Below are 20,241 nucleotides of genomic sequence, written 5' to 3'. Positions count from 1 at the left end.
CGCAGACGAGACAATTTTGAGATCATTTAAGCGGAAGAAGGAGCTCCAGGAATTCGAAATATTTATCATGTTTATATACTAGACAAAGTAGTCTCTCACATTTTCGGACATCAAACATTTGATTTTCAATTTTTGTACGAAATTTAAATGATAAAAATTTAAAGGATTTTTTTTTCTTCTAAATAATCAACAATTCTTATATATATGGGTGACATATCTGTTCCACTCAGAATTTCAAATCTTCCCTTCTATAATGAAGATTCTGTGATATAGATACAATGGATAAGCGTTGATTCTTGAAAAAGAAACCATGAGCACGGTAAATGAATAGGCTGACGTCACCACAATGGTTTAAAGTTAATGAAGATAACCAATACTGTCATTGCTAAAGCTTTTCAGTTATTCTTTCTTGTATTATAGCTGTCTCATTTTCCGATTTCCGTATTTGTATGCATCACTAGATAATAGGATATAATGGTTTTAACATTTTTTTCGTACATTAAGGGGCTCAAGTCTATAAATACGAAAATATATTTAGTCAAATTGATTTCCGATTACAACCTTTCCTGGTTTATATTGGAATAAGTATAATAGAAATCGGTCAACCAGTGTAGTGCAATCTATCAGGACCAAAGTTGAGTTGGCAATTTAGTCAAGGGTATATCAAAAATGTATATGTGTATGTCTGTTCCAAGTCAGAAGCCTGTACTTAAGTGATTGTCGTTTGTTGCTCTGTAACATATATGTTTTTCGTTCATTATTTTGTTCATTATTTAAACCGTAAGTGTTCATGTTTGAATTGTTGTTCCAAATGTGAGTTTGTGATTTTGGAGCCCTGTATGGCTGACTATGTGGTATGGGCTTTGTTCCTGGTTGAAAGCCGTTCGATGACAATTATATATAGTTGTGTCATTTTACTCTTGGGGAGAATTCAACTTGTCTAGTAGGCAATCATATCACATCTTCTTTTTATATATGGCATATTAAGCATTCTGTTGGCACATTTGTCCTAATTGTATGGACAATACTGAAGAAGAAATGTACATATGATAATTTTTATCCATTCAATATTTTGGTGGCTTTTTTGGATATAACTATGACCGGATAATTTGAACTGTGCAGTGTGAAATTAGTAATTAAACAACATTTAAATAGTTCAATTGTTTCAATGTATTTTCTTGTTTTGCATTTATTGAATAATTTTTGGATTTGTTTGTTGGTCTTGCCGGACTGCTTAAATAAAAATTTTAGGAGCGAAATATTTTTCTTGATTCCATATAGTCGAGGAATGCCATTTTACCGTGTCATAAAACATATAATAGGAAAATTTCAAACTAATGTCCTCGTTTGGTAATAAAAATGTTTTGTTCAAATAAATTCGAAAAAGTTTGAAACTAAATGAAGTCACAAGAGGAGTCTACTGATTAAGAAAACAATTTATGTATATATGTTAGTTGCTAGGGTACGTGTATCTCAGTCTAAATTAGTGTCCTCGATATAAAAGAGGGACGAAAGATACAAGAAGGACACTCACACTCACAATCTCCGGCGCAGAGATCACATATCCGTTCCGTTCAATACTTTGTAACACTACACTCAATATGACCTCTGCCATACATTTTTTTGCGTACTTTTTTGTTCCCAATCTCTAATCAAAATCTACATTACTGTTTATTTAATTAAGATACTTTTTATGGGAAAAAACATAGAAATTCTCATGTTTACGAAGATATATTAAGTGCAGTATTGCGGAGCATGTATGGAACGGATATGAACTCTGCGCCGGAGATTGTCACACTCATAGATCGAAAATAAACTGACAACGCCATGGCTAGAATAAAAAGACAAACAGACAAATAATAGTACAGAAGACAAAACATAGAAAACTAAAGACTAAGTAACACGAATATACTAGTACTGTAATTGTTCTTTTCTGGTCTTTAGAGTAATTGCCAAATATTTCTTCAAGACAAAAGTTGTGAAGTAAGTTAGATATACGTATGTATGCTCCTATTTTCGTGTCAAGATTTCGTTAGGCTATATAGCAGATCTGAATAGTTTATTGTGACTTTGATTATAAATGTATATCAATGAGCAACAACAAAAAAAACAACAAAAAAACATAACATTGTTAACAAACGGTCTTAAAATAAAAGACAAGTTGAAATTAAGAATTTGATTTTCAAATCTTATATAGAATATAAAAAAGAAGATGTGGTATGATTGCAAATGAGACAACTATCCACAAAAGACCAAAATGACACAGACATTAACAACTATAGGTCACCGTACGGCCTTCAACAATGAGCAAAGCCCATACCGCATAGTCATTTATAAAAGGCCCCGATAATAGTATGAAAAATAGCCGCGAATGATACCACATTTAGGGACATCTAAACACTTTAGTCGAAAATGAACTGACAACACTATGGATAAAAAGAAAAACTCCTACAGACTAACACCATTACACAAAGCATCACACAGAAAACTTAAGATTGAGAACTCTACACAAACTACAGCAAACACTGGAAGCATTTTAATATATTTGGGTTTCATTTCATGCGGAATAAGCGTATAATTATTCTTATGTGTATTTCATTTTGGACTTCTTAGCTTGTATGACGTCAGAAGATTGTAATAATAAGTATAATACGATTATTTGTAAAACGTCTCATTACAGGAACATTATTACAAATGCTTCTCTTAATGCGCTTATAGAAGTACTATAAGTTTGCAAGAAAACCAAAGGACTCCATCTGGATATTGTGTACTTCCGCGTTCAATTTTGTTTTTCAGGAAATTACTGCATGTAAAGTTAAACAGCCGAAGAATTACAAAAGTACAATGAAATGACAAAACACAAATATAGATCGTTAATAAAATATTTGCACAATAAAAATGTTCAAGTAGGAAATGTAATGTTAGGGGAGACATTGTTTTGTGCTATGGTTTGTTCTGTGTACTATTTTCCCTCATGTTAACATAATTTTTTCCACATTTTTGTTTATATTTATCATAGCATCCAAAACACAATTTTCTGTCACACTGTATGTCTGACCGAAAAAGAATTCTGAAGTTTTCTACTATATTTAGCCAAAAAATCTTAAAAGTTGTGTCTGAGTGAATGTCTGACATTTTGACGGACAGACAGAGTTTGGGATACACTTGTATTTTGTAGCTATTATTTTATACTTTTCGTAAGCCTTCTCTTAAATATGTTCAGTGTCGAAGGTCTCATACATTTTCTTATTTCATTGAATTAACCAGACCATATAGTACGTTAAGCTTTCTGTTCTATGGATGACCATAAATTAATTTTAAGAACCTACATATATAATAAATAAATGTGGAAGGGATCCCAATTGGTCTGCTTTCCACCGTGGACAAAATATAACGTAGATGTTGGGATATATTTGCCATCATGACACATATTATTATTTCTGTATTAAAGTGTTCATTGACAAGTGTTCAATTTTAAGAACCTTCTTCAATTGGTCTGCACTAAACAACTAAGGTAAACGATAAATATTTATTATCAACAACCTTGATATCAACAATATTAAACAGAACTTTAATAGTTTTAAATAATCTAACAGTACCCAAGTCGTAAATCCACAACTAACCGTGTATTGAAATAAGCCCCGCCTCCCTACTAACCTAATATTGAATATACACGGTCTCCACGAGGTCGCTTTTAACCAATCATATTCCTAGAAATCAATATATAGGAGGTAAGATAAATGAAATTCCCGACTGAATAATGCATGTGTATAAAAGAAAATGTCAATGATACAACTTTCTCCAAAAATCCACATGAAGTTAATTTTAGCAACTCATATGTTTGACATGTGTGTAATTGATAAGCCTTTCTCTCTCTCGCTCTGTCGTCGAAAAATGAGTTTTTGTCTTCTTAACTTTATATAAAGAAAAAAAAAAGTTTAGTAAGTGATAAGTTTGAAGTAAAGAATTTGGTGTTGCATGTATTTTCTGCTTGTACGAACAACTTAAGACCCCTTGCGGCCTGTAACAATGAGAAAAACCAATACTCCATAGTAAGCTATAATCGTCCACGAAATGACAAAGCGGTAAACCAATCCAACCGAGAAAACTAACAGCCCGATGTATGTACAAATATGTGTGTTGCTACCTCGAGTTGATTTTTTTATGTATTAGTTGTCGGGCTGCTGTCTTACATGTAGGGAGGCACTGCTTATTCATGCAAATATTTTTCATCTGCTTACTATCAGTTATTTTTTTTTTAATTTAAAGGTTTAATAGAATACAATATCTGTCAAAATATAAAATCATTTATTTTCTATTTTTAAGTTCTTGAAATTAAAAATTCCTATCGCGCCAACACCTGTTTCATATTATAAACAAACTCTGAATATGTTAACATTCCATATTTTAGTTCATCAAGTACGAGTTATCGATTTCTCTCAGTCATGGTTGTCACGTGCATGTACATTGTAAACGTCAGATGGGCCGAGGTCGAAACTGAATACCAGTAGATACCTTCAGATTATAAATGATGCATTTATTGGTACCATCCCCTATGATGACTGGGGAAAAGAAATATGGACACTTTGGTCAACTTCCGACCGGTAGCAAAACCTTTACCAAAATAGTCGTCCAATGTGTGGAATCTACATGTACAACATCGCACCTACGTCCAGTCAGTCAATTAGAATTAAGTATTATATTGTCAATATGATACTTCCATGGTCAATTAGAATGAAGTGTCACGCTTCTGCAGGTTGAAAAACCATTGCTACAGCTCATTGTGGGGTCCGTAGGAGGCCTGTCAGGGTAGGACCAATGATCTGTCAATATCCAATATACCCTGATTTTCTAATGGCAGTCAATTTTTCTCTTACCTTTATCCTATACGACCTAAACTACAAGACCTTTCTATTATATTTAGTGTTTCTTGTTCACGCCCTGAACATGCATGTAATATTCGCCACTGGACTTGAAGTGATTGACAATAAATCAAGCATTTACTAGTATCAAAATGCGGTCTAATGATATGTACAAGTACACTTTGTTTTGTATTGAGATATTAGGAAATTAGTTACGTTAATAAGACAGCAACCAAACGATACAAATAATTAAGACATATAAAGGACTATTCATATTCGAAATTGAACAATGTTCATGTGTACATACAATATGCCAAGTCTTAATTGTCCCTAGCTTGTGTGAAGAAAATGTAAATATCTTAAACATTAAAACGACACCAAAATTCTTCACATAACAAAAAAACAAATTATCAAGGTCTGAGTCTGATCCGACTTGTCTTTGCTCTAGATCTAACTCCTAAATGCCGCGTTTATGATATATACAAGCAGTCATTATTTTGTGTCATTTTTGTTCTCATTAACAATCATACCACATCTTCTTTTTTTTTTATCATGGAATAAAATACCTAGTAGTTATTTAAAAAGTATCGATTATGTACAACAACATATCAACACTAACAATCGATTTTGACATTAAAAATTTATTTTAAAGACAAACATACAAATGATAAAGATACATTCATCAATAATCATTTCAAGTCAATGAATAACAAATAAATATAAATAATACGGATTTCGAGCTTTAGGGAGCTACCATTTGATTTTTATGGGGGGGCTAGGATGAAATTTGAAAAAAATAGGCAGGACCGGAGTTTTGAGTAAAAAAAAAAAGGCAGGATGAGACACTTGCAAAAAAAAAAAGTCAGGACGACAATTTAGGTAAAAAAAGTCAGGATAAACTAAAAAAAAAAAAGGCAGGACCGAACAGAGTGAAAAATAAAAAGGCAGGACAGAGATTATAGCTAAAAAAAAAGGCAGGACAACATTTTTCATCCTAGCCCCCCCATAAAAATCAAATGGTAGCTCCTTTAGTTTGCTATTTTCTTGTTCATGTTTGGCAATTGTGACACTCCTCTGTGATATGTGTGTTTTAGCACTAGCGTTAAACGCTCTCCACACACTGTGTTAAATTTACATTAATTATAATTATACAAATGTATTATGCTGGATTCAAATATTTACTTCCAATGGCTTTTCTTATTATGAAACTAATCAGTAAGACTATCGATGTTATAATGACGATTTCCAAGGTCCTCCAGACATATTTCATTTTTTTGGAAGTAGGTTTGTGTTGTTCGATTGCATAATTGTCCTCATCTTGGACCTATAATTAACAAAATCTAATTATTGTTACATGTTTTATACCAATTTAGTACTGTCCAATAATTTGAAAAAGAAGTAAAATAAATTAACAAAAGTACAGAAGTGAGTAAAATTCTTGAAAAATAGGACTGAAGCTTATTTAGTGAGAGGTTTATATATATACAAGTGAGAGGTTTACCGAGCTATAAAACCAGGTTGAATCCACCATTTTCAACATAAAAAAATGTCAGTACCAAGTCAGGATTCCCAGCTAACACATTATATTTTCATGATATTATTGACTGGTTATATATATGTTTGTCAAAAATATTTACCAAAAAATATTTTATAGACATTTTTTTTACATCAGAAATTATGCATGAATGATATTTTAACAATACTATTTCATCCCAATGTTTCATTGCTAATATAAAAACATTTTTTGTAAATATGTTTTTATAAGTAATAAATAAATATTCTTTGCTGATGTTTTTAAAATGTTAAATAGACAGTTTTATAAATGAGAACAATTGTATGTTGAGGAGATATTTCTTTGCAATATTCAATCAATATCTGATAGACATCTTTATATTACAGTTAATATAAATATATTTTTTAGATGTGTAAAAGAAATATTTATAAAACATTTTTGATTAATATCTACATTTGTATGTAAAACATAGGTTTTATGTATAATACAATATCTTTTTGATGTAACATCAATATAATTTTCATGTCCTAATTAAAAAATGTTTGTTAGTGATATTTGAGTGAAGCACATGTTTGATATGAAAAAAGAAATATTTTATAAACATTTTTACATAATATTTCTAATTTATATTTGTAAGATGTACGACAAATGTTTTTCTAATGTTTGTAAGTGATATTTGTGTGAAGCCCATGTTTGGTATGAAAAAGGAAATATTTTTTATATAATTTTTTAATCAGATAAACATGAATGTCTCCTCATTTTTGATAGAAAAGTTTTTTAACAATTCTAATCTAACTTAGATGAAAATTCCAATCAAGTCAAAAGAAAAATTATCTAGCGAATAACGATTGTATTTGAAGAGCATTTGAGGACTCAGAAAAAAATCAAATGATAAATTCATACCAAATAGGACTACGATAGTCTGTGCATAGAACTAGAATGCCTAATTCAAAGTTTTTTAAACAGTGTGCTTATAAAAAAAATATCATTGATATTTCATGCCAAGAAAGAAATATAAGCCAACATTGTGCCAACAATATGCCAACGTATTAGGTACTTATCTCCCCCCTTTATATCACATAATTAAAAAAATATTTTTTTATATTATTCCAACGTTCTAACAATAAAATGTGCTCTTCATTCTCTTTATCTTATAACATTTTAAAATCTGTGTAGTCATTTAAATGTATTTACCTAAATGATTGAATAATTTTATGCACTGTGACGTGCACAAACAAAACATGTTTAAAACCAGCCCAAAACAACAAATACAATATGAATATATTTAAATTGTTTTCGTCTCATTTCAAATCAACAGATTATTGACACGAGTGAATTGCTTTGCTATTCAATTGGCAGTTGAGAAACTACTGAAAATATATCAAAAGTATTATCTACCAGTAGATTATAAGAGTTGACTTATAAACATTCAATTCAATGCATCAACTTTTCATTACAATGGGTATATGGTTGTAGACTATATTTTAAAAACATTTGGTAGACATCCATAAAACATATCCTAGACATAAGAAAAATATTTTGTCCAGATGTTTAAAAGATGTTGTCTGGATATTTTCAATTGACACTGAATAATATCAAAATAATGTTATTTCAATATAAAATCAAGATATTTAAAAATAATGCTCTTTAAACATTCAGAACGAATATTTCCAGAAAATATGCTATTCCCATGAGTAAAGCCAGACATATCACGTCAAAAACATGTTTTTGAATGATATTTTGGTGACATTTTGCAATACATTTTAAAAATATCAATAATATAGGGTTATTGCATGAATATTGGGGAATATTGTCCCAAGTAGAATTTTATATTGCACGAGCTTGCGAGTGCAATATATGTTCTACGAAAGACAATATTCCCCAATATTCATGCAATAACCCTTTTATTGTATAGCAATATAATATTTGGAAGTAAAAACTGGTTTATACTAAGATTTTGACGTTAATGACGTCATGAATTTGAAGATTTATTGCACAAGTGCAATATTGGAATTTATTGCACTCTAACTTTTGGTTACTTTCTGTGGGAAATATTATATTGCTATACAATAAAATGTTTTTGTGCTACCTAGGTTATGACAGTTTTTGTCCATTCGTTTGGTGTGTTTGAGTTTTGATTTATTCTGCGCATGTACGCTTATAGAATATAAATGTTTACATGTAACTAATGAATACAAATGAAGGATGTGGGCCCAATTCTTTCAGTAAATCAAAAAGGAATCGCTTACAAAAGTTTTGACAAAACCACTGCAAAAAGAAAGGAAAAAAAGACACGAGAAAAAACAGAAAAACCGGCTGCAAAACATTACAAAGAAAAAAGCAATTTTAGAATACTTACCCAACCAAAAGCAGGATATAATTCATGTTTTCTGGTACGGTCCATAGATTACGTTTAAAGTTAACTATAAGTCACCAATTGACTTCAACTATAAGTAATCACTGAATGAAAGGCCCCTTTAAAATGTGGTGGGGTTAACACATACGTGTACGTAAACGCTCAACCCACCCCAAACTGCGACAATGGTGTAATTATACAACATATAACTAATTGGGGCCCGGCCAGAAAGCACATACCAGAAAGTAGTACATATTTAACACAAAATAGTTCCTACGCATGAGTTTAACTTTCAAAATATGCAGAATATTTAGATATTTTTGGTGTCAAATGATCGCTGAAGGCCTGACTCGTGATCATTGTAGAACACTTTTGGGCTTATAACTTTGAATATTAAAAAAAAACTGCTCCAAATTTAAAAAAGAGGGTACATTTTGTCTGTTTGTCAGATCTGAAGTACCTGTTTTGGTACATCCGAAGTTCTGGGAATCAGTTCTTTTTCATGTGCCATTAAAGGTATATTGATTTTTTTCAGTACAAGACACCATAAAGTATAAAAAAAGAAGATGCGGTATGATTGCCAATGAGACAATTGTCCACAAGAGACCAAAATGACACAGACATTAACAACTATAGGTCACCGTACGGCCTTCGACAATGAGCAAAGTTGCTTTGACATGCAATAATTGCCAAATTATTTGAACTTAAAAGAAAAGAGATGTATAAAATGGAGGAATTAAACTTAGAAAGCAATGGGACCATGAATCAGTGGTGTACTTTCATATACAAACTATCAAGTTCAGTGGGCTACATTCAGTGTGCATGTACTCTGGAATCAAATGCGTTGAAACGAATTTGATTGCATAACAAGTGTATTAACAATTAATCGCTTGAGGCATACGTGTAGGTGCATACAAGTCACTCCTTAATCAATTAAGCAATACATATTTGTTGTGGCAGTTTGCTTCCATTTTAGGTTTAGTGCATGCTGTGACAACAACATGTTCATTCTATCATCTATGTATTTTATAAAGGAGGTGTGGGTGTATTTAGGTATTTACTGGTTGAACTACAAAGGTTAAGATTTAAAATGTATCTATATATGGGCATTTATATAATCATGAACATAATGGTCCAGTCAAAATTATCTGACGTCTCAGCGATACATATTATAGAACTGATCCCTTAAAGTATGATCTTAACATAATCTATCATAAAATTTGCCCCTGGACGTTAAGCAACCAACAATCAATCAATCATAAAATTAACCCCTTTTTTCATTATTATCACATATTTATCATCAAAGGACTAATTGACTGAATAGAATTGACGGAGTAGGAATTGTTTATACCCCTTTGAATTTTATGTCAATCATGTTGAACATGCATGCAATATTTGCCGCTGGACGTTAAGGGGGTAGACCTTGGTTCAGGGAGATAACTCTTTAAATCAGTTAAGCGTTTGTAGAAGTCAAGTTCATCATTGTATTTTAAGCATTTACCTGAAACAGATTGAAAATAATCTATGTAACCTAGAAGCTTAGAATATATTTTTGAAAATAGTTGACACAAACGTACTGATGATTTTAAGAGTAATTTCCCTTTATCTAGGTCTACCTCCTTAAGCAACCATCAATCTGCTGTCGTTGGTTTGTAAATACATAGACATAATTATCTCCGTTTGTCCAAGTTTAACAATGAATTAACTTTTCGTATGTAAAATTTTACTATTATATAAATTATGTACCTGTCTTATTGAAGAAAGTTTTTTGTATGTCAAGCTCTGTTAGAAAAATAGAAAATATACTTGCAATCATACCATTTGTTATTATGAATCTAAATGACAAAAAAAATATAATATTGTTAAAGATAAAGATATCAAATAGACACTCAGGGAGGGGAATGGAGGGATTTCTTTAATTTAATATTTATCTGATACATAACTAAAGCATGATGCTTTGATACTTTTTTTAATTCAATTTAATGCACGAAACTTCTGACACATTTTCGTCATCTATCCTGCATTTCATGTTGAAAAATATTCATTTTCTTCCTGTCTTATGCAAATTTAAATCATTTATTTGCAGTTCATACTAATACTAGGCCAAAACATTATTTTATTTGAAAAAACATCTCCCCAGAAAATCAAAATGTCAACCCCATACGAAGTCTCTGACTAAATGGCATAATATATAGAGATGCTTCGCCGTTGAACTTCTTATTCTTTTATATAGGTCCCATCTCTCTTTTTCTCGTTCAGTGAACTGAATCAGATGTTTATTTTTTTATTTATAAATAGACTGGATGGTTTATTTTTAATCGGACTATAATGCATGACTATAAAATTCATCCGCAATTAGGTCGTACTTGTTGCCTCTTTACTGGTTATGGTTTATGATAGCCTAAGGTTTGATAAACCTAAAAGATGTTCTTCCAAATCGTTCCAAACTAGATACCAAACCTAATTTGACATGAATTCGTAAAAACCAAAGCCATGCACCATCTTCGACTTTTCAAACTTCATATCAGTTTTTTCAAACCAGTAAAAACCGGAACCGTTGAAAATCAAACCAGAAAGACTGCAACGAATACGCCTTCAGTTAGTCGCCTGATTATTTTCAATGAGATGGTACAATGAACAGGTCGATAAAGTTTATACTTGTACCTTAACATCTGTAAACTCCGTTAATTCAATTTGTTGTTCATTTTCCATCTAATAAATTCAGCCTCTTTAGATCTGTGAAAAAAGTAAAACTACATGAAATTAGTTATGATTTTGTGGGCGTGCGTAATATAGATTAATGCTGAGGAAGCTGTTTATGTATGCAACATATTTTTTTTATATGTAAATTTCACAATTTTAGATTAAACATGTTTCAGACAGCATACGTGTTATTCAAGGTCACAGGGAGACCTTTAAAAATTAAGTAGGTCAAGAGTAACATAAATTTCAAGGGGAGATAATTCAATATTGCAACATTCAGTAGTTTCCCTTGTCAATACTACCACGGCAGATAGTGCAAACCTTAGGCAGAATAAAACCGATGTAAACCATGGAAACCCTTTGCAACTTGACTCACTCGCAGGAGATATAAAAGTTTACAAACGAGAGAAAGAAATAACTAAGGACCATTAAAAAAACATTAAACGAGGAAAAACAGACAAAACCATTGGTTAAAAGGATATACTACATCACGGCTGGTAATCTACACACGCAGAACATTTGGTTCTGCAATGAAAACCGTGAGAGAATTTTCCGGTTGTGCTTGAGTGGAGCAATTGTCACCGCTTCGAAAGGTATATACATTTCTAAATCGCAATTTTCTTATTCGACTAGTCAAAATATTGAAAATCGGAGAATGCTATGCTGTGGTGAATACTTAAACGAAGAGATACATATATCATTTACTGTTGTACGTGGAGTTGAACTCCTACAAAATCAGTTGTCCCACGATAATTTGCCTAAAAAAGTGACATTTTGATTTTGAAATGGTTCTATTAACAGACCTACAAGTTCAATTTTTTTTTTCGGTCAATGGGTATGAATGTCGTTTTGGGCGTCGTGGACGCTGTCCGGTGTTGATAGACATCTTAATAAATCTAAAAACCTCATATTTTCAATTTGTCATTCGTGAGAGGATTGGTTCTGATTGAGGACATCATGAATGCGTGAGGGGACTTGAAATCATATCTTTATATACAAGCTATCAGTCGTTGAAAGTTGCCTTAATATGGTTAGATTGTTTATGAAAAAAACATTTGTGTGCATAAATAAAAATTATGAGATATAATTTTGAAATAACCATAAATGACCATGTTTCTTTTTATGAATAAAAGTTTACCCAATAAATTTAAAATATGTGTCCAAATTCGTGGATTTGGGCAAATAATCGGAATAGTTTACTACCAGTCCACAATGTGATAATAATTAATATTGTAATTTTCATTGTTATTGATAAATGTTATATCAGTATTGCAAATCTAATCCTGAATTCTGCCTATCCTATTTTTGGGATATTGTTTAAGAAATTCATATATTACGTCACTTTGTGCATTTATGGTTTTGGCTAACTCGGCTGTGAATTTTTATGTGCTGGTTTAGATAGTTTTATGTAACCGTTTTTATTGTGTAGTTAGTCACCACTTCGATTTTATCATGTATATCTATTATATAGTCATTTTATAAAACATCACTGGTTGCAAAATTATGAATTATTCGAAATAACCAGGATGTTCTTATTCCAGGTAGAAACTCTAGCCGTATTAGGCACAACTTTTTGGAACTTTTGGTCCTCAATGTACTTGTCTTGGCTTTCGAACTTTTTTCATCTGAGCGTCACTTTTATTTGTAGCAAGAAACAAATCGTTGACAATTGTTTTCCTTTTACTGTTCGTAAAACCTATCTTCCCACAATGTATTTCAAAATTCTATCTCATTAATTTTGTTAATGCACACAAATGTGTTTTCTCATGAACAATCTGACAACATTTAGGCAACTTTCAAAGACTCATAGTTTGGATATTATATTATGATTTCACGTCCCCTCACGCATTCACGATGTCCTCAATCAGAACCGATCCCCTCACGCATGTCAGAATGAAAATATGAGGTTTTTTATATTTATTAAGATGTCGATCAACACCGGACAGCGTACACACCGCCCAAAACGACATTCATACCCATTGACCGATTAGTAAATTTGAACTTGAGGGTGTGAAATTAGAACCATTTTAGAATTTAAATGTAACTTTTTTAGGCAAATTGTCGTACGGCAACTGATTTTGTAGGAGTTTAACTCCACGTACATCAGTAAATGATACATGTATCTCTTCGTTTAAGTATTCACCACAGCATAGCATTCTCCGATTTTCAATATTTTGACTAGTCGAATAAGAAAATTGCGATTTAGAAATGTATATACCTTTCGAAGCGGTGACAATTTTTCCACTCAAGCACAACCGGAAAATCCTCTCACGGTTTTCATTGCAGAACCAAATGTTCTGCGTGTGTAGATTACCAGCCGTGACATGTAGGTTCGATTTAAAAAGGCAAATAAAACATATAAAACTTTTAATTTACATCTACCTATATTTTTTTTATATAGATTTATTCAGATTGGTCCACTTTATCTTTAATGAAAGTATGAAAAAAGTTTAATTGTGGAACTGTGAGTTTTTTCACGACAAAAGCCCAAAAATAGGTAAATACATGTATGCATGAAAAACTGGAAAATCATCAAAATTGGGTACTTTCAGAAGGCCGTAGCAAAAAAAGAACCCAAAAATCAGCTTAAGAAAAAAAGTTTAATTGTAGAAATTTTTGGCTCCTCAGAGGTGTACATCCTTCACACTATATTTATTCTACAGTAAATAAAAGATTCGTCAACTATAGAACCCTACTTAGAACCAGTTATGTACTCTTAGTCGCCAGGAAGAATAAGCATGTCCCAATCAACGAGTGCATATGCTACAACAATTATCTCTTATTTTAGCCAATTTATTCAGGACAACACATATCAGTTATTTTTTTGAAGGTGTGGTTATAATTGTGTTCGCCAGAAGTGCATTTCGTCCTTACAAAAAAATCATCAGTGAATCCCGAATAAAACAGCATATAATAATGTAAGGTGAAATCTTGTACCCACTAGGTTGGTGAGCATTGGGAACTCAAATAAAGAAAAGAGAATAATAGGCAAAGCATAGAGACTGTATAAAAAATATAAAAAAAATAAAGAATAATGGGCCTTAAAATTTAAAGAATACAGAAATAAACAACCCAACTAGACCCCTTACTTTTGGCAAAGTAAGAAATACATGATAATTTGAATCCGTTCTCTTACATGATTTGTTTCTTTCCTTTGTGATTTGTTTGGCAGTATACAATTGCATATGAACTAAAGCATCGTATTTAACTAATATAAGAGAGAAACAAAAAACAATTTAATAGTACTACGCACATTCTGAACAAACACATAGTAAATTTAAAGTTGATTTACATATCTATTACGTAATCATAAGCAATCAGAAATTCCATATATACATGTACATGTAACAGTTGATTTTGTAACACAAGTACATATACATGTATAATGACATCAATGGGGAAATGTCGTCATTTTTCAATAAGTAACACGTCAAAGTTTTCAAAGAAAGCTCTTGTTTACGTTATGAGGAAGTGCGCATGTCGTTCTTCTTAAAAATTATTTATTTATTTGTTCAATCCTTTACAAGAAGGTCAGATAGGGCTGTTCTTCATAAGAAACAAGTGGACACAAAGTGCAAAAGATAAGAGAAAAACAGGTCAAACAAATTAAGAATAGGTAAAAATGGGGTGGTGAAATATATAGAAAAAACAATAATAGGCTACTTAAAAAAAACAATGATGTAAAGCTAAAGAATATAGAACTAATCGAGGACCCTAAGCTATTATACCTTCTTACAACGCTCTCCTTAAAATTCTGAAAACTTACATTGAATGCAATTTGTGCTGATAAATAAATCCGAACCAAAACAGTGATCCATTATAGTTTGGTCCTATTAGTAGTCTTATATACGTATTAAGTGTACTAAGTTAAGAGATAAGACTAAAAACCAGAGAATAAACAAACGCATATGATTCCGTGACTTTTGTTATTAACTATTATGGTTAACCAAGTGTCGTGTCTTTTAAAAGAGTCCAAGCCTAGGTGCAATTGTGGGTGTAGTTTGAAAATTTGACAAAACAAACTATACAGTTATTAAAAGTGAAAGAGCAATTTAAGAGTGAATTCGGTTCAGTACCTTCAATGAAGGACCGTTACTCCCCACTCTTCGGTTGATTCTATTAAAAATGTCATCGCGTAACTTTAAGCAAATGTACATCTAGTACTACAGAAATACTTTTATAAAAATGATTTCATTTGATTACTTTTAAGTTGTATATCATTTGTTTCATTTTGCTTTAAACAAAAAAGCATATCAAAGATATAAGGCTTATAATTTTGTATGTACGAAAGGCGAGTTTCGTCTTTAAAAGACTCATCAGTGACGCTTGAATAAAACATCAAACTTTAATTTAATTGTTGATGCAACGCATCTTCTGATTGGTTGACGTCGTGTAATTTTTGACAGCTCATAGAAACATTTAGTCATGTGACCTTGACGTACTTAACGTTTTTTCCAGGTTTACTCCGGTTTAAAATGGAATTAGAATTAAATTATAAGAATAACTGTAATATTTGTTTTTGTCTATTCGAAATAACATTTAAAATGTGGTGCACATTTCAAACTAAACCGCTACGCGCGTTATTCAGTGTGCACCAGATTTGTTATGTTATTTCTTCTTAGACAGTGTCGCTCACCTGATTTTTTTTAATTTACAACTGATGCATGAAATAATACAACCGTCATATTACCTTTGAGCCAGGTGAACTTAAAAATTAAAAGGCCAAATATTATATCGTGTGCCAATATTGCAATACGATCAAGACAGACAAAAGACAATTAAAAGTAATAGATTACAAAAATAAGCGTGAGTTTGAACACGATTTAGGGAGCTATCATTTGATTTTTATGGGGGTGCTAGGATGAAAAATGTTGTCCTGCATTTTTTTTTAGTTGTAATCTCTGTCTTCACTCTATTCGGTCCTGCCTTTTTTTTATTAGTTTATCCTGACTTTTTTTACCTAAATAGTCATCCTGCCTTTTTTTTTTTTGCAAAGTGTCTTATCCTGCCTTTTTTTTTTACTCAAATCTCCTGCCCTGCCTATTTTTACTCCCCACTTTTGATTCTATTAAAAATATCATCGCGTTACTTTAAGCAAATGTACATCTAGTACTACAGAAATACTTTTATAAAAATGATTTTATTTGATTACTTTTAAGCTGTATATCATTTGTCTCATTTTGCTTTAAACAAAAAAGCATATCAAAGATATAAGGCTTATAATTTTGTATGTACGAAAGGCGAGTTTCGTCTTTAAAAGACTCATCAGTGACGCTTGAAAAAAACATCAAACTTTAATTTAATTGTTGATGCAACGCGTCTTCTGATTGGCTGACGTCGTGTAGTTTATCAGCTCATAGAAACATTTAGTCATGTGACCTTGACGTCCTTAACGTTTTTTCCAGGTTTACTCCGGTTTAAAATGGAATTAGAATTAAATTATAAGAAATAACTGTAATATTTGTTTTTGTCTATTCGAAATAACATTTAAAATGTGGTGCACATTTCAAACTAACCCACTACGCGCGTTATTCAGTGTGCACCAGATTTGTTATGTTATTTCTTCATAGACAGTGTCGCTCACCTGATTTTTTTTTATTTACAACTGATGCATTAAATAATACAACCGTCATATTACCTTTGAGCCAGGTGAACTTAAAAATTAAAAGGCCAAATATTATATCGTGTGCCAATATTGCAATACGATCAAGACAGACAAAAGATAATTAAAAATATAATATATACGTTTTATTATTTATTCTCACATGATACCTATATACATTGTATGTAGGACTCATAGTCATGGCGTGTTCCAGATCTATGTCCGATTCCAAATCTATGGTAAATATAACAGTTTGTCATCCCGAATTTATGGCAGAGCATACATGTAGTTAAAAAAATTAAACCTTATCGAAGGCGAATTTAAAACTAGTTTTCAAATCTATGGTAGACTTTGTTCAAATAGACTGAAGACAAGTAAGTACATATCTTACCTATGACTTGCCTTACCCAACAGTATAGTTTTACGTGTGTGCTCGTTAGCTACTGTACATCGACAACGTAAAATGTTATTCAATTGTGACGGTATATATAAATCTTTTTCCCGGAAAATAACACGATTCAAAATCTCCCATAGATTTGTAGAAAAACTAGAAACCGCCATAGATTTATACACTTTCTGTATATACATGTATAAGTAAGAAGCTGTGGTATGATTGGTAATGCGACAACTCTTAACAATGTAATGGAACTTGGTGCGACTGTCATACAAGTGAGAGGTTTAGCTAGCTATAAAACCAGGTTTAATCCACCATTTTTTACATTAGAAAATGCCTGTACCAAGTCAGGAATATGACAGTTGTTATCCATTCGTTTGATGTGTTTGGACTTTTGATTTTGCCTTTTGATTTTTGATTTTCCTTTTTGAATTTTCCTCGGAGTTCAGTATTTTTGTGTTTTTACTTTCTACACGAGAGATTAAATAACACGGAAATAACAATTGGTCACCACAGGATATCAACAATGAGTAAAACCCTATCGCAAAGTCAGCTTTAAAAGTCTGCGAAATGACAAATATAAAACAATTCAAACGAGAACACTATCGACCATTTTTTATGTACAAAATAATGTACGAAAAGTAAGTTTGATATAAAGCAACAAACGACTATCCCAGAGTTACTGAACTTGACTTTGGACAGGCAAATGCATTATGTGACGGGGTTAGACATGTATTTATTAAATGGATTAAGATACCATAGAGCTACATGTATAGATGAATACAATAGTTAAGATGACCCCCCTGATATTGCATGAAATATTTGCCACTGGGCGCTAAACACACAACAATTAATCACTGCTAAAAATACACAATATAAAAACCCAAATGAAAGATTGAAACATAAATTCAACCTTACCTTGTTCAACGATCAACAATTGTGCACTTACAAACCAGAGAAAAACATATATTAGAAATACATGTATATACATACACACGCATTAGAATAAATGATTGTAGGTTAGTAAAGTTAAGAAATTCCTTATTTACCTGCACATAGTCTGATTTTGAAACGTAGAAGTAGACAATAAACAATTCTGAGAAACATAAAACAACAATCCGGATCGGATCTGTAAATATTCGCATATAAACACACCAATCGTAAACACTACAGACTTAAAAACTAATAAAAATATAACTATGACAAATTACAGATGATGACAGTTATTTACATAATTTTGTGTATATCATGTACATATAAATAGTTTTATGAATGATGTAAAACTTTGTAAACCGGATCTGCTTTTTACACGTCTATCCAATCGCATAGAATGTCACTTGTTGTAATTTTATGTTTGCCTATATGAAAGTTTGGTTACATAATATAGTTGAAAGAACTAGCATTGTTTAACGGGAAAAAAGGGGACGGAAAACTGGGGGAACATTTTTGTATTTTATTTTTACAAAGATATATATATGTGTGTTATCCATTCTACCTTTTTTCAATAGATACTAGGACACACCGCGAAATCTTTTAGAACTTGGTTGAAAGTATGTAAACTGTTGTACGGAGAATTTTGGTAAAAGTTTTTACGGTCTGGAGAATTTCAGAAAATGTATCAAAATTGAATTTCAGAAAATGTATCAAAATTCTTAGGTACTTGGAGACAGGACAATTTTTTAAACCTCCCTTTTTTTCAAAAGTCCGTTATTTTTTAGTTTTCTATCAAATTCCATTATTTTTGCGTCTCTGTATACTATAAACATACGTAGACTATAAATAAAGTGTATATGCTATTTACTATCAATTTCAATTTATTTTTGCAAGGCGATCCCTGTTATATTATATTTATAGAGTCTCTATCAAAGCGAAAATGATTGTCCCGTCACCGAGTACTCGGTCTATGTCCATTCTTCCGACTCGTGCGCAACCTTTCCGAATCGAAGTCAAACTCATTCATCGAGTTGACTATCATAAGGGAAGTGAAAAAAATAGTATCTACTGAGTATTAAAATACATATTGTTTCAGAAAAAAAAGTCCTGATGATGTATGCTTTAGAGAAAACAGGTTTGTTATTAAACAAAAATCGGTTTTATTTATAAACATTATCGACCCTTGATACACTCATGACACTATTTGTTTTTAATTAAGCAGGCAAAAATAAATTTCCCCTTGTCAACCCCTTGTATCAAAAATCAGTTATTTTGTATCAATGTTTTGTGTTTCCATTAAGTGAAAATAATGTGCAAGTTTAAAACCGGAAGTCTTGTATTACTTATAAGTTGGCCTGATGACGGGAACAATATCCGGATGACTTATTTCATTTTTCTCCCAAAACAACCCAAACTGAATAGTCATAAGATTAGATACCAATGAGACTATGCATGGTACCTTTAGAACATAGAGGCATGATGATTACTTTATTGTGGAAGGAAGAGAAGCGACACACAGAATGAGGTCTTCTCGTTTAATAGTATAGATAAGAAGAAGTGGTATGAGTGTCAATGAAAGACGTATGTATTCTGATTAAATTTTGAAGCTTTTCAATGAATAATAGTTAAAAATCAAGTTTCTTGGTTTACTTAGGACATGGAATCCTATATATATGGGTTTTATTTTGAAGTTACTACGTCTATATTGACCATACATTTGTAAACACAAACTTGCTTCACCACGGTGCATTACATTTGCAAGCAGTACCATTTCACTGTGTTTTATTTGTATTGCAACTCACTTTCATTTTGGGTGACTTTCATAAAGCCTATATGGTTAGGACCACTATAGATGAAGAAGATGCTTTATTTCCATCA

At 31.6% G+C, this 20,241-nt stretch overlaps 1 long non-coding RNA gene across 2 annotated transcripts; it reads right to left on the bottom strand.

Moving 5' to 3' along the window:
* Positions 1-5,483: 5,483 nt before the first annotated feature.
* Positions 5,484-18,620, bottom strand: LOC139481841 (uncharacterized). Of its 2 annotated transcripts, none has more exons than XR_011654710.1 (3): positions 18,480-18,620; positions 11,396-11,467; positions 5,484-6,186 (listed from the first exon to the last, which is right to left on the bottom strand). It is a non-coding gene; the product is annotated as an uncharacterized lncRNA (long non-coding RNA). The 2 variants fall into 2 exon arrangements; XR_011654709.1 differs by lacking the exon at positions 18,480-18,620 and adding an exon at positions 17,428-17,511.
* Positions 18,621-20,241: the final 1,621 nt, after the last annotated feature.

This window comes from Mytilus edulis, chromosome 7 (assembly GCF_963676685.1).
Source record: "Mytilus edulis chromosome 7, xbMytEdul2.2, whole genome shotgun sequence".
NCBI classification, from domain to species: Eukaryota; Metazoa; Mollusca; class Bivalvia; order Mytilida; family Mytilidae; genus Mytilus; species Mytilus edulis.
Note: the sequence above shows the minus strand (reverse complement) of the source record. Positions and strands in the feature narration are given on the sequence as shown.